Source organism: Hyla sarda, chromosome 4 (assembly GCF_029499605.1).
Source record: "Hyla sarda isolate aHylSar1 chromosome 4, aHylSar1.hap1, whole genome shotgun sequence".
In the NCBI taxonomy this organism is placed as follows: Eukaryota; Metazoa; Chordata; class Amphibia; order Anura; family Hylidae; genus Hyla; species Hyla sarda.
In genome coordinates, this window is record NC_079192.1 from 199,089,621 (window position 1) to 199,103,722 (window position 14,102).

General features: G+C 39.6%; 1 protein-coding gene across 3 annotated transcripts in view; it reads right to left on the reverse strand.

Annotated features, from left to right (window-relative positions):
* Window positions 1-12,094, reverse strand: part of SFMBT2 (Scm like with four mbt domains 2) — a 273,183-nt gene extending 261,089 nt beyond the window's left edge. The window contains exon 1 of one of the 3 annotated variants that reach the window (XM_056573248.1): window positions 11,901-12,094. The gene's annotated coding sequence lies outside the window, so the exon portion shown is untranslated. Of the gene's footprint in view, window positions 1-7,185; window positions 7,675-11,900 lie in introns of those variants that run through there. The other 2 variants (XM_056573247.1, XM_056573250.1) reach the window with 2 other exon arrangements.
* Window positions 12,095-14,102: the final 2,008 nt, after the last annotated feature.

The window sequence follows — 14,102 nt, forward strand, 5'->3', positions numbered from 1 at the left end:
CATAGTCACAAATAGTAAAGGGCTGATATACAATGTATTATTTGGCAGATTTCATGAAGTTTGCCATTTACACAGGAGGTTACAAATAGTGTTGAGCGGCATTGGCTATATTCGAATTCGCAATATTTCGCCAATATATGAACGAATATTCATCATATATTCGCTAAATTCACATAATCGTAATATTTGCGTTATATTTTCGCATATGCGAAAATTTGCACATGCTAAAATTAGCATGAACGAAAATTCGCATGTGCGAAAATTTGCATGAGTGAAAATTTGCATATGCGGAAATTAGCATATGCAAATTTTCTCATATGCGAACATTTGTACGCCAGTCTCACACAGTAGTATTAGAGCCTTCTTTAGACTACACAAGCTGGAAGCAGAGAGGGATGATCACTGTGATGTGTACTGTGAAAAAAAAACAAAAAACAATATTCGTAATTACGAATATTTATTGTTATATTCGCGAATATTCGCGAATTCACGAATATGCAATATTCTCGAATAAAATTCACATTGCGAATATTGGCGAGCAACACTAGTTACAAAGGATACCATGTAATTTCAGTGTTATCCTCCACTTGTCAGTGATACTGGGATATGCTGTCCTTTGGGCCCACATAATTGTATAGTATCAGTTGTCAGTATTTACCTGCGTCTGTGACCAGATTTGGATTTAGAATGATTAACAGGTTATTTTTTTATGTGACATATTGTAGGAAAAACATGTGTAAAGATGAGAGGTGGAATGTTAACAAAATTCTTACATCAAACATGAAATAATGTTGCAACAATGTAACACTTTGTTACTTCATGTTATGACTGGCTGAGATGATAGGACAGAATACAAGATAACCTAGTTACATAGGGGGTATTTATCAAAGGATTTATGTGTTTGTTTTTTTCATGTAACTTTGGCGCAATACTTTGGCGCAGTGTCTTTTTGCGCCAAAGTTTGGCGCATCTTCTCCTCTGTAATTTTTACAACTTTCTCAAAATCACACGTTCCTGTGTGTTATTTTAACTTTAGTCAGTAATTCATCATTTGCGCCAATGGATCTTTGGTGCAATTTTGGCGCAAATCCCGTTTTGTTTTTTAGCGCAAATCCCCGCCAAGAAATTTTGCACATGGAAAACACACTTAGCAATGTCAGAAAATGTAAAGGCGTCAAAATACATTAAAAAAAATTTTGGGGTGAAAGCAGCGACGCCTCCAGGGCTGCTCAATACTATCCTGCGACATAGTTGTCTCTGAGGGACCTTCACCCTCCGTTGAGCCAGCATTGGACATGGCCACACGGGTTCAGGAAAGGTAAGCACTAAAGCAGTGGTCTCCAACCTGCGGACCTCCAGATGTTGCAAAACTACAACTCCCAGCATGCCCGGACAGCCAACGGCTGTCCGGGCATGCTGGGAATTGTAGTTTTGCAACATCTGGAGGTCCGCAGGTTGAAGACCACTGCACTAAAGTAACAAAAAAAAACTACCCAAGTAGAAAATAAAATCCATTTCGCATGGTGGCTATAAACCCCACAAAAGAAAATAACTCATGTCGCTTGCTGATATACTGCAGGAGGGACTCAGAAATGGCTGCTCTACAGGGTAAAATATGCTGTCCTCTGTGGGGGTAAGTTCTGTGTAAAATGCGCTGTGAACACCTGATTTCAACATTTCAGCCAAAATTACTAACAACTTGCCCCAAATGATAAATTTGGTGCCTGTCCACGAAAACCAAAGTGAAAAAAAAAGTGTAAAAAGAAACTCAACATGCAAAATTGATAAATACCCCCCCCCCCCCCCCCCCCCATAGTTTGTAAGACTGGAATAAGACATATGTCCAACTAGTTCAGTCTATGATCCTATAGTGTTCCACCTAATACCCTAAATTGTTGATCCAAAGGAAGACAATGAAACAGAAGCCAATTTTCCTGATTCTAGGGGTAAAATTCCCTCCTGACTACAGGTCTGGCAATTAGAGATGAGCGAACTTACAGTAAATTCAATTCGTCACGAACTTCTCGGTTCGGCAGTTGATGACTTATCCTTTGTAAATTAGTTCAGCCTTCAGGTGCTCCGGTGGGCTGGAAAAGGTGGATACATTCCTAGGAAAGAATCTCCTAGGACTGTATCCACCTTTTCCAGCCCACCTGAGCACCTGAAAGCTGAACTCATTTATGCAGGAAAAGTAATCAACTGCTGAGCCGAGAAGTTTGTGACGAATCGAATTTACTGTAAGTTCGCTCAACTCTACTGGCAATCATAAAAAATCCCTGGATCAACAAGGCTTCTCCAGAATCTAGTGACTATAACCTGTAATATTATTGCTCACTAGAAATCCAGGCCTCATTTGAACTCTTTGTTGAGGTCACCATGACCACAGGGATTATAGTTATGCCCAGTATTGAGTACAATAGTTTATATGCATTACATTGCTGCTCATGTCAGTCTGAGAATAAGGGTGGGGTGGGTGCGGGGGGAGGGCCATTATCGGATTATCGGCAAGGTAATTGCCGATACCGATAACGCCCAAAATTGTGAATATCGGCCAATAATATCGGCCAAATCGATAATCGGTCGATCCCCACTATGTACCAGTTATGCCACTTAAAATACAATAATACAGCAGTCTAGGTGCTTTTTTTCTTCCAGTTCAAGGTGTGAGAAAGGTGTACGAGAGCACCTCTCCTGTCCATATTGTAATTTGTTTTGCTTGGAATTAAAATAGCAAACACTTTGTATGGATTTCAATGATGCTCACTGAAATAAAACAAAGATGGATTGTTCATCTAAGCACGAACACAGACAAACCATTCCAGCTAAGTACTTAAGCTAAAAAGGAGTATTCTCATGAATACAATCAATAGCCCTATTAGAACCCATGACATTATAAAGGCTTGCCCCCCCCCCCCACCCCATAAGAGCCAAAATAAAACTGCTCAGGCCAGTTCATCCATTTGAATGGTCATCATGTAATGCTACATTTCCACTGTAATGGCCAGATTTACAGTTTTGGACTATAGTGTGGTAACACAACATTGGTTGTCATCAGTCCTTTGGATTTTGGTGATATTCAAAAGTCTTATTTTTTAAGTTATAACATTTAGGAATTCAGTTTTTCAAGCAAAGTAGCAAAACATGAGGGAAAAACAATGGTGTGAACATTTTGGGAGCTGCTAGTCAGAGTGTTATAAATCACCCCTTCCATGTTATTAACATACAATCACACGTTCATTTGTTTTTTATTTAGCTTTAATTTTGCGCTAGGTTATTTTAATGGGCACTCTCATTAAAACAAATGTTTGCTATTGCACTCCTTATGGTAAATAAAAAATCTTTCTAATGAACTTTGTTTAAAAAAAATTAAGTTTTCAATGTTTTATTTGTATTTTAAAAGCTGCCACTAGGTGTCTCCCTACTTGTCCAGAGCACATTTTCCCTCCATCTCTTGCACAGACTTTGGACTCCTGCTGGACTGGAAGAAGTCCAAAATTAGGCAATGCTGAGGGGGGGGGGGGTCAGTCTTATCCAATCATAGCTTCTCTCACACACTGAACTGCTCTGAGCTGGGTATCAGAGTGAGGGAGTAAGTTCTCCTCTGTATGGCTTCAGATAATGTCCCAGCCTGCTGGGTAACGCCCCTTCCCAGTCTGTGAATCTGACTGAGACTGAGCAGAAAATACAGAGCAATATCAAGGTAGAAAACTAAAAATAAAGGCCGGGGTGGTTTATCATGATGGGGGCAGTGAACTGGGAGGATTATACAATTTAACCAGATCATGAGAGGTACTAAATAAATTGAAAAAGTGAGGCCAAATTGACTACAGTTTCTATCAGTTTAGTTTTCACTATGACACTCAAAGTCAATGAGGGAGTAAAACAGATGATAATGGATCCTGTACAAAGAAAACTACTCATGACAGGACTGATGATACAGATGATACCAAGTGTCATGCAAGCAAAAAACACAAGTGTCATAGGGATTTATGATGCTGTCAATTCGGATCATTACACCCACAGTTGGGCCTGCACACTTAGTCATGATACAGGCGTAAAAATGCTCTTCTAATATGTTCGTATAAAACTGGCCTAAACTTGGCCATACATATGAAACAACTATCTCTGCCGCTCTTCATTAGTGAAGGAAGGATAAGTGCTTCTTGAGGGTGGCTCCGGGGGGACAAATATTAAGTCATGTTGAAATCCAGTCTGTCTGATCCTTGTTTACACTAGATGATTACTGGATGACTGGAAACAGTAATATATTTTTTTTTTTTGTGCGTCCACAACTACATAAATGTTAACTGACCCCACAAGTTCTGATTAGCCAATTGATCTGCCTATTCTTTAATGTACATTGATACATTCAGAAAAAGGTAGATCTTTTGGCCAATCAGAACTAGAAGGATCAGTTGACATTTGTGTAGTGTGTGTGGCTAACTTTATATCAGTTGTGGACACAAAAAAAGGTGTCTCAACAAATCCCAAATGGAAGGATCACAAATGATATTATATTTATCAGTTTCTAGTCCATTGTTCCATTGGCTTTAACACTGGAAGAAAAGTATGTACTTGCAATGGATACATTTATTGCAACAATTTCTCAGTCCATTATGTTCTGTTATATAGGTGGATAACAATCATACCAGAGTACTGTGAATGCATATGAGTTGATTCTATATGAAATGTGCCTTATCAGAAATGATCATCTTGGGAATCTGTTGACCTAAGACGACATTGCACATGTATGCAATGTGAACATACACTATGCATGGAATTCTACATATAGCTATTTTGCCCCTTTTTTAAAGTTTCATGAGGTGGATTTTTTATGCTACCATTTTAAGGATGTATTCCACTATTAATAGCTATTAAACACAGATGACAATATTGCTAGGAATGGACCATGGAAATGACACAATATCCATATCCATCCCTTAAGTGTGGTCATTGTCCTACTTTCTTACTTACTTACTTATTATAAATTTACCATAGTTCCCTATAAGCAAACATATGTCAAAATTATACAAAGAATGCATAGAAAGTAATGATAGATTACAAATGAAGTATTCATGGTAAAATTACAGTAAGGAGATGTTTAATATAACAATATGAACAGAATACTTTGTAGCTACTCATTGATAGACCAATGGTTGTTAAGAATACTTCCTGGACAGAGTCTGCAGACATTGGCAACAGTGGTACTCCCAACGTTCTACTCCATATATACTGGAAAGTCTATACAAAATGCTAATGTTTTATGCAAAACATGCATTAGTAAGTGGTTCCAGAAATAAGACTGCAACTATTTTCAAAGTAAGGACTGTTTGCAATGGATATTAAAACTGTGAAATTCCAATTCCACAAACAATTGGAAAACAAATCCATTCTGTAGGTCAGTGCTCTTATAAAACAACAATGAGAGGGAATTGAAGGGTAAAGGATGGGCATTGACTAATATACAGGCCTATTGAGTCTGATGGACAAGTGTAATGTCTTCTGTGTGTGATATTGTGGCAAGATCCCAGTATTCTTTCCAATACTGATCTCTTAGTGAATGTTTTTTAAGTACAGATGATCATGAAGTTTAACAAATAAGCTTAAAAGTCAATAGGACAAAAGCAGGAAGGCTGGATGACTTTGTTTATAAGGGCAGGTGCACATCTACTGCAAATAACAGGGTTGTGTAATGGATTACATAATATGTCATGTTATTTATAACTAGAGATGAGCGAACTTACAGTAAATTCCATTTGTCACGAACTTCTCGGCTCGGCAGTTGATGACTTATCCTGCATAAATTAGTTCAGCCTTCAGGTGCTCCGGTGGGCTGGAAAAGGTGGATACATTCCTAGGAAAGAGTCTCCTAGGACTGTATCCACCTTTTCCAGCCCACCGGAGCACCTGAAAGCTGAACTAATTTATGCAGGAAAAGTCATCAACTGCCGAGCCGAGAAGTTTGTGATGAATCGAACTTACTGTAAGTTCGCTCATCTCTATTTATAACTTCAGATTGTGGCAGAAGGAATACAATGACACACTCTAAAATGAAATATAAGTATGTGAAATAACTATTTTTATATACACAATGCTTATACAAACAATATGTATTGAAGATTATTGCCAGACACACACAAGACCTAAAACTGGCAGAAGGATTACAACTTGGAAGGGGACCTACACCATAGCCACCTATGTAGCCTATTCTGCCATGATGATATTAATAATAATGATAATAAACAGAAATGTTTGCAATTTTCAAATCTTTACACTATTAGAAATGTATAATACATTATAAATATAAAACATGTACTGTTTTCTTTAAAGCAATAAACAAAATAGATAGCAACAGATATGGCTATACCATTAATCCACTGGTAGAAAAGTAAAACAACTGCATTACAGAAATAAAAAGTTCACAAAACTTGGACAGCTCCACCATGTGGCCAAATAATCATGAAACACAGTATAACCTACCACACTCTTTGCTGTTCTACAGCTTGTTCTAATTCTCCAGAGAGGTGTGTTTAAAGTAAAAGAGTAAATATTATGAATACAAAATCCTTATATATCTATCTATATAAAATAACTATAAAGAAATGGAATATAGAACATCAGGATATAGCAGGTTGGATTTCACTATAAAATTAAGTCTGGTTAGAAAGCCATTCCACTACACCAGTGTTTCCCAACCTACCAAAACTACAACTCCCAGCACCTTTGACTATAACACTCATTCTAGTGTTGCAATTCTAGTTTTGGAGAATCAAGAACTAAATCCAGAATGGATTTGATTCAATTGTGAATAAAATCACACAATAAACCAGTGTTTCCCAACCAGAGTGCCTCCAGCTGTTGCAAAAACTACAACTCCCAGCATGCCCGGACAGCCGAAGGCTGTCCGGGCATGCTGGGAGTTGTAGTTTTGCAACAGCTGGAGGCACCCTGGTTGGGAATCACTGCACTACACAGTAAAAAGCAACCCAGCAGGGCATTTTTCATTGGTTAGTGCATCTCTATAGTAAGGAATGTTCCAGCAATGAATCAATGATCATATACTGTATCTATCTATAGAAAGCTATGTCAAATAACCTCAGCCAGCATCATGTCGGGAACAAACCTTATAGGAATCAGCCTCTAAAGTTACCAAACTCCAGCAAGGAGAGCCATAGATGTTTGTACCTGGGATAAGAGAAGCGCTTGGCATTTGACATGTGACAAGCCAATGCATAGCTCTCCAACTCCTCCTGCCATCCGCTGGTGATCCACAAGTGCACCTGTATAAGCAACCCCTACGATCACTGGGTAGATCTCCCGGTAAATAGCATCATATCCATTTAGGCTCCAGCGATAAATAGTCCCTGAGGGCTGTCAATCAAATCCCCATCCTTCATAAACCCCCTGTGCCCATGCCCTGCACACCAGTGATCGGTATGAAGAAATAACCTTCTTGGTAATCCCAAAATAATCCAGAACAAGACAACAAGTGCAATAATCCAAGGTTGGGGAGCTCTTCTGTCATAGATCCATGCGGAGAGCCAGGTCTTCTGCTGACAAGCTGCGGAGTGGTAAACGCTCTCCCCCTCCTCTCTCTCTCTCTCTCCTCTCTCTCCCCCTCCTCTCTCACTCCCTCTCTCCCTCTGTCTCCCCGATGGGCCCTCCACTTAATTCCGTGATCGTCAGCGCACACGTCAGCGGAGGAGGTCACACTGCTCCTGTTCCTCTTCTAGATCTCACTCCCTTATAGTGACTATACAGTGCTGCACATTTCTCCAGAGTGGGCTGTGGAATAAGGGAGGGGGGCAGGTGTGGAGAGCATCCTCTTCTGGCTCAGGAGGTGGGGGCATCAGCACATCAATGACCTACTTCACTATGCTTCAGGAATGCCAGTGGATGTGGCAAGCTCTATTCACATGCCAACCACTTAACACTCATTCACTGGAGCTGCTGAATGCCAGTGCTGGGAATTCTATTGAAACAGCTCTCTAAGACTATAAAGACTCTCTCTACCTGCTATGCCAGTCCCCGCCCCGACAACAGTCATTAACGGCATTTACAGCTCCAACCTGCACACCTGCTGGAATGACTTGCCCACACTAGCACTTTAGCTACAATTACTGTTACTGCCACCTTTCATGTTCACTTCTCTACCTGTGTCTGCAACTAAATATTTCTTCAATTGTACAAAAAAAAAAAAACCTTGACATCATGTTATAAACACCCCTTTAAAAAGAATGCTGGGATTTGTAGTGCCAATAGACCTGGAAAGGGTAGGGCATCGCCCCCCAAACCTTTGACTATAACTCTCATCTTGTTCGAAATTCTAGTTTTGGAGAATCAAGAACTACATCGAGAACAATTGTGAATAAAATCACTCAATAATCACTTCCCAACCAGAGTGCCTCCAGCTGTTGCAAAACTACAATTCCAAGCTCCCTTCCCTATACCACCCACAGCCATGTGAGTGCCATGTTGCACGCAAGACACGATCGATTTACAATAAGATATCAGGTAGCACACAGTGTTTCCCAATCAGAGTGCCTCCAGCTGTTGCAAAACTACAATTCACAGCTCCCTTCCCTATACCACTCACAGCCATGTGAGTGCCATGTTGCACGCAAGACACGATCCATCTACAAGATATCAGGTAACACAGTGTTTCCCAACCAGGGTGCCTCCAGCTGTTGCAAAACTACAACTCCCAGCATGCCCGGACAGCCTTTGGCTGTCCGGGCATGCTGGGAGTTGTAGTTTTGCAACAGCTGGAGGCACCTTGTTTGGGGAACACTGCAATAAACACTGATTCAGAGTATATACATTGTACACAGGCGATGTTATGTTCCTAATACCGCAAACGTTCAGTTAACCATATGGAAAATGTTACTTGACATTCATTAGCATAATGTATTAGCATGTACACCATACATATGTTGTATATCATTGTAGATAATATAGTATTCATGTAACCATATGGAAAATATTTCTAGATATACATTAGCATAATGTATTAGCATGTACACCATACATATATGTAGCATAGCATTATAGATAAGATAGTATTAATGTAACCATATGGAAAATATTTCCATATATAAATTAGCATAATGTATTAGTATTTACACCATACATATATGTAGCATAGCATTGTAGATAATATAGTATTCATGTAACCATATGGAAAATATTTCTAGATATAAATTAGCATAATGTATAAGTATTTACACCATTGTATAGCATGAGCATTGTAGATAATATAGTATTCATGTAACCATATGGAAAATATTTCTAGATATACATTAGTATAATGTATTAATATTTACACCATACATATATGTAGCATAGCATTGTAGATAATATAGTATTCATGTAACCATATGGAAAATATTTCTAGATATACATCAGCATAATGTATTAGTATTTACACCATACATATATTGTATAGCATTGTAGATAATATAGTATTCATGTAACCATATGGAACATATTTCTAGATATACATTAGCATAATGTATTAGCATGTACACCATACATATGTTGTATAGCATGAGCATTGTGGATAGTATATTCTGTACAGGCAGATGTATTGGATGTACTTTACTACTAGGCTAGAAGGAGGTGGATACTAATCCTAAAAAGGGCACTGCTTGTAAAGCACAAGGTTACCCAGCATATAAAGCACACCCCAAGGCCACTGAATAACAGCAACCTAAACCAAACATAAAGGGCAGAAATTCCAAGCAGTACACAAACCAACTCATAGTGCCATTACCAAATCACCATCAGCCTACTACCCACATGACACCGGGCACAGGCTGGCACACACCAGTAGCTCTGCGTATAATGCCTAATAATTCCCAGGCTGCCTGTGTTACATTGTACAACCATTGTAGCTAAACTAGAGAAACTGTGCCTGTCAATGTGCTGTGTCAGCAACTCTGCACATGCGTACTAGTCTGTGTCAGGATTCTGCATGCACAGGGTTAATAGGAGCAGGGCTGTGCTGTGTGCTGCCAGCCTGCACTGCACACAACCAGGGGGTGCCTGGGGACTCATTATCTGGGTCCCTATAGGGACTAAGGCGCTTGCACACACAGCTCCCTTCCCTATACCACCCACAGCCATGTGAGTGCCATGTTGCACGCAAGACACGATCGATTTACAATAAGATATCAGGTAACACAGTGTTTCCCAACCAGGGTGCCTCCAGCTGTTGCAAAACTATCACTCCCAGCATGCCCGGCTGTCCGGGCATGCTGGGAGTTGTAGTTTTGCAACAGCTGGAGGCACCCTGGTTGGGAAACACTCAGGTAACAAGTCAGGTCACTTTGTAACTCCCCCCTCTGTTGTAGAACTACAAGTAGCAGCATTGAATTCGAGCCTCTGCCAGTACTGTGTTAAGTCTACATCGGAGGCTGAAGAGTTAAACCTTTATACTTGGAATAGATCACTATCCCTCAAGGCTGCATTGAAAATCCCGGGATTATTCCTAACAAGATTACTGTTTAACCCCTGCATCTCCGGACGTCTCAGCGGTGACCTAAAAACTGAGGAACACCACCGCAGGATTGTTGTTAGGAAGAACTGATCCCTATAAACAGATGAGGCAGGTGATAAATAAAATGGACAAGTGATAAACATATCCATAAACACATATCTGTAGCATAGATGAGGTTGTCACATGTAGCATGAGGCTGTCATCTGCACACTCATGGTGGTTTCGTTATGTGTCATCTGGGACTTAACACAGAATTTCGGGGAAACTAAAAATATTCTGGTAGATAGGGGAGCAGCTACAGGACATACTCAGCTCTGCTACACGACATATTCAGCTCTGCTACACGACATATTCAGCTCTGCTACACGACATATTCAGCTCTGCTACACGACATATTCAGCTCTTCTACATGACATATTCAGCTCTTCTACATGACATACTCAGCTCTGCTACACGACATACTCAGCTCTGCTACATGACATACTCAGGTCTGCTACATGACATACTCGGCTCTGCTATACGACATACTCAGCTCTGCTACATGACATAATCAGGTCTGCTACATGACATACTCGGTTCTGCTACATGACATACTCAGCTTTGTTACATGACATACTCAGCACTGCTACATCACATACTCAGCTTTGCTACATCACATACTCAGCTCTGCTACATGCGTATACACGGGTCTAGTTCTAGTACTGTTGTGGCTGTCAGAGTAGGAAGGGTATTGTGACAGTAAAGAAGTGACGGGGTCTGCCCCCTGTGGCAGTGCCAGCTCCGTCATGTTGGCCGGCTGCTAGTGCACCACACACTACACGAACACCTACAAGTCTTCTGGAGGAAAAAACGCACCTAGCCGCACGGGTCTCTCGGTTCCGGTTTCATTCGCTAATGGACCTCGGTGCGGAACAAATGAAAGTGAAAGTGGGCACCTACCTCCTTCGGGTGGATTTTTTCCCGGCACACAATATTGTACGGCGGGGAGAGAGTGGCAGAGAGCGCGGCCGGGCACAGCCGTGTGCTGTATGTAAGCTGCAGGGCTGACGTGTGCGGTACCGCAGCTGTCCTCATTCACTACACGCAACTTTTCAGTCACTTAGGAGTCACCGAGGTCACATGACGTGCCAGCCCCGGCCCTGCACACGTATGACGGGTATACATGAGCCTGTTCCCAGCGGTGTCCTCCCAGCAGTCCTGTGGGCTGCGCTTCACACAAGTTCACATGATAGTGTACACCGGTGTTTTTCAACCAGAGTGACTCCAGCTGTTGCAAACTACAACTCCCAGCATGCCCGGACAGCCTTTGGCTGTCCGGGCATGCTGGGAGTTGTAGTTTTGCAACAGCTGGAGGCACCCTGGTTGTGGAACACTGGTGTACACACAGGCGCAGTCTGCTTACCCGCTCCGGTCCGGCACTTCACTGTTCTCCGTGTGTCGTAGACTCAATCCAACATGGCATCCGCACCGTGCGCCTCACATCATGTGCACACAACTCCTTATTGACCTTTACAGCGCTTGCAAAATTTCCTAGTAGCCAATTAAAGATTGTTTATGAGCCGCCTGCACTCCACCCAGGACTACTCATACCAGACTGGTGAGCTGCTGCCAGCCGGGTGCCCTCTCCTCACCCTGTGCCACAACCCTCACCCCACTTCAGGAACTCCCCATACAAAACAACTATACAAGACAACTATACAAAACAACTATACAAGACAACGATAAAAAACAACTATACATGACAACTATACATGACAACTATACATGACAATTATACATAATAACTATACATGATAACTATACATGACAACTATACAAGACAACAATACATGACAACTATACAAGGACACTATACATGACAACTATACAAGGATACTATACATGACAACTATATATGATAACTATACATGACAACTATACATGACAATTATACATGATAACTATACAAGATAACTATACATGACAACTATACATGACAACTATACATGACAACTATACAAGGATACTATACATGACAACTATACATGACAACTATACATGACAACTATACATGACAACTATACAAGGACACTATACATGACAACTATACAAGGATACTATACATGACAACTATATATGATAACTATACATGACAACTATACATGACAATTATACATGATAACTATACAAGATAACTATACATGACAACTATACATGACAACTATACATGACAACTATACAAGGATACTATACATGACAACTATACATGACAACTATACATGACAACTATACATGACAACTATACATGATAACTATACAAGGATACTATACATGACAACTATACATGACAACTATACATGACAACTATACATGACAACTATACATGATAACTATACATGATAACTATACATGACAACTATACATGACAACTATACATGACAACTATACATGATAACTATACAAGGATACTATACATGACAACTATACATGACAACTATACATGACAACTATACATGACAACTATACATGATAACTATACATGATAACTATACATGACAACTATACATGACAACTATACATGATAACTATACATGACAACTATACATGACAACTATACATGATAACTATACAAGACAACTATACATGTCAACTATACAAGACAACTATACATGGCAACTATACATGACAACTATACATGATAACTATACATGATAACTATACAAGATAACTATACATGACAACTATACATGATAACTATACAAGGATACTATACATGACAACTATACATGACAACTATACATGACAACTATACATGATAACTATACAAGGATACTATACAAGACAACTATACTAGACAACTATACATGACAACTATACATGATAACTATACAAGGATACTATACAAGACAACTATACTAGACAACAATACAAGGCGACTATACAAGACAACTATACAAGGCGACTATACTAGACAACTATACACAACAATTATACAAGACAACTATACAAGATAACTATACAAGGCGACTATACTAGACAACTATACACAACAATTATACAAGACAACTATACAAGATAACTATACAAGGATACTATACATGACAACTATACTAGACAACAATACAAGACAACTATTCAGGACAACCATACAAGACGGCTCTACTAGACGACTGTACACAACAATTTTACAAGATAAATATACAAGAAAGCTATACAAGACAAATATACAAGACAAATATTCAAGAACAAGCGTAAATATGTGTGATTTATGTGGACATATATGTTTAATATAATAAATTACTAAGGGATGGGTGACAGACATAACGATAGATTGTTTGTCATGAGATAGAGATAGAGCTGCATAGAAACATGTAACACAAAAACACATAAGATATAGAGCTGCATAGAAACATGTAACACAAAAACATATAAGATATAGAGCTACATAGAAACATGTAACACATAAAACATATAAGATAAAGAGCTGCATAGAAACACGTAACACAAAAACATATAAGATATAGAGCTACATAGAAACATGTAACACATAAAACATATAAGATATAGAGCTACATAGAAACATGTAACACATAAAACATATAAGATATAGAGCTACATAGAAACA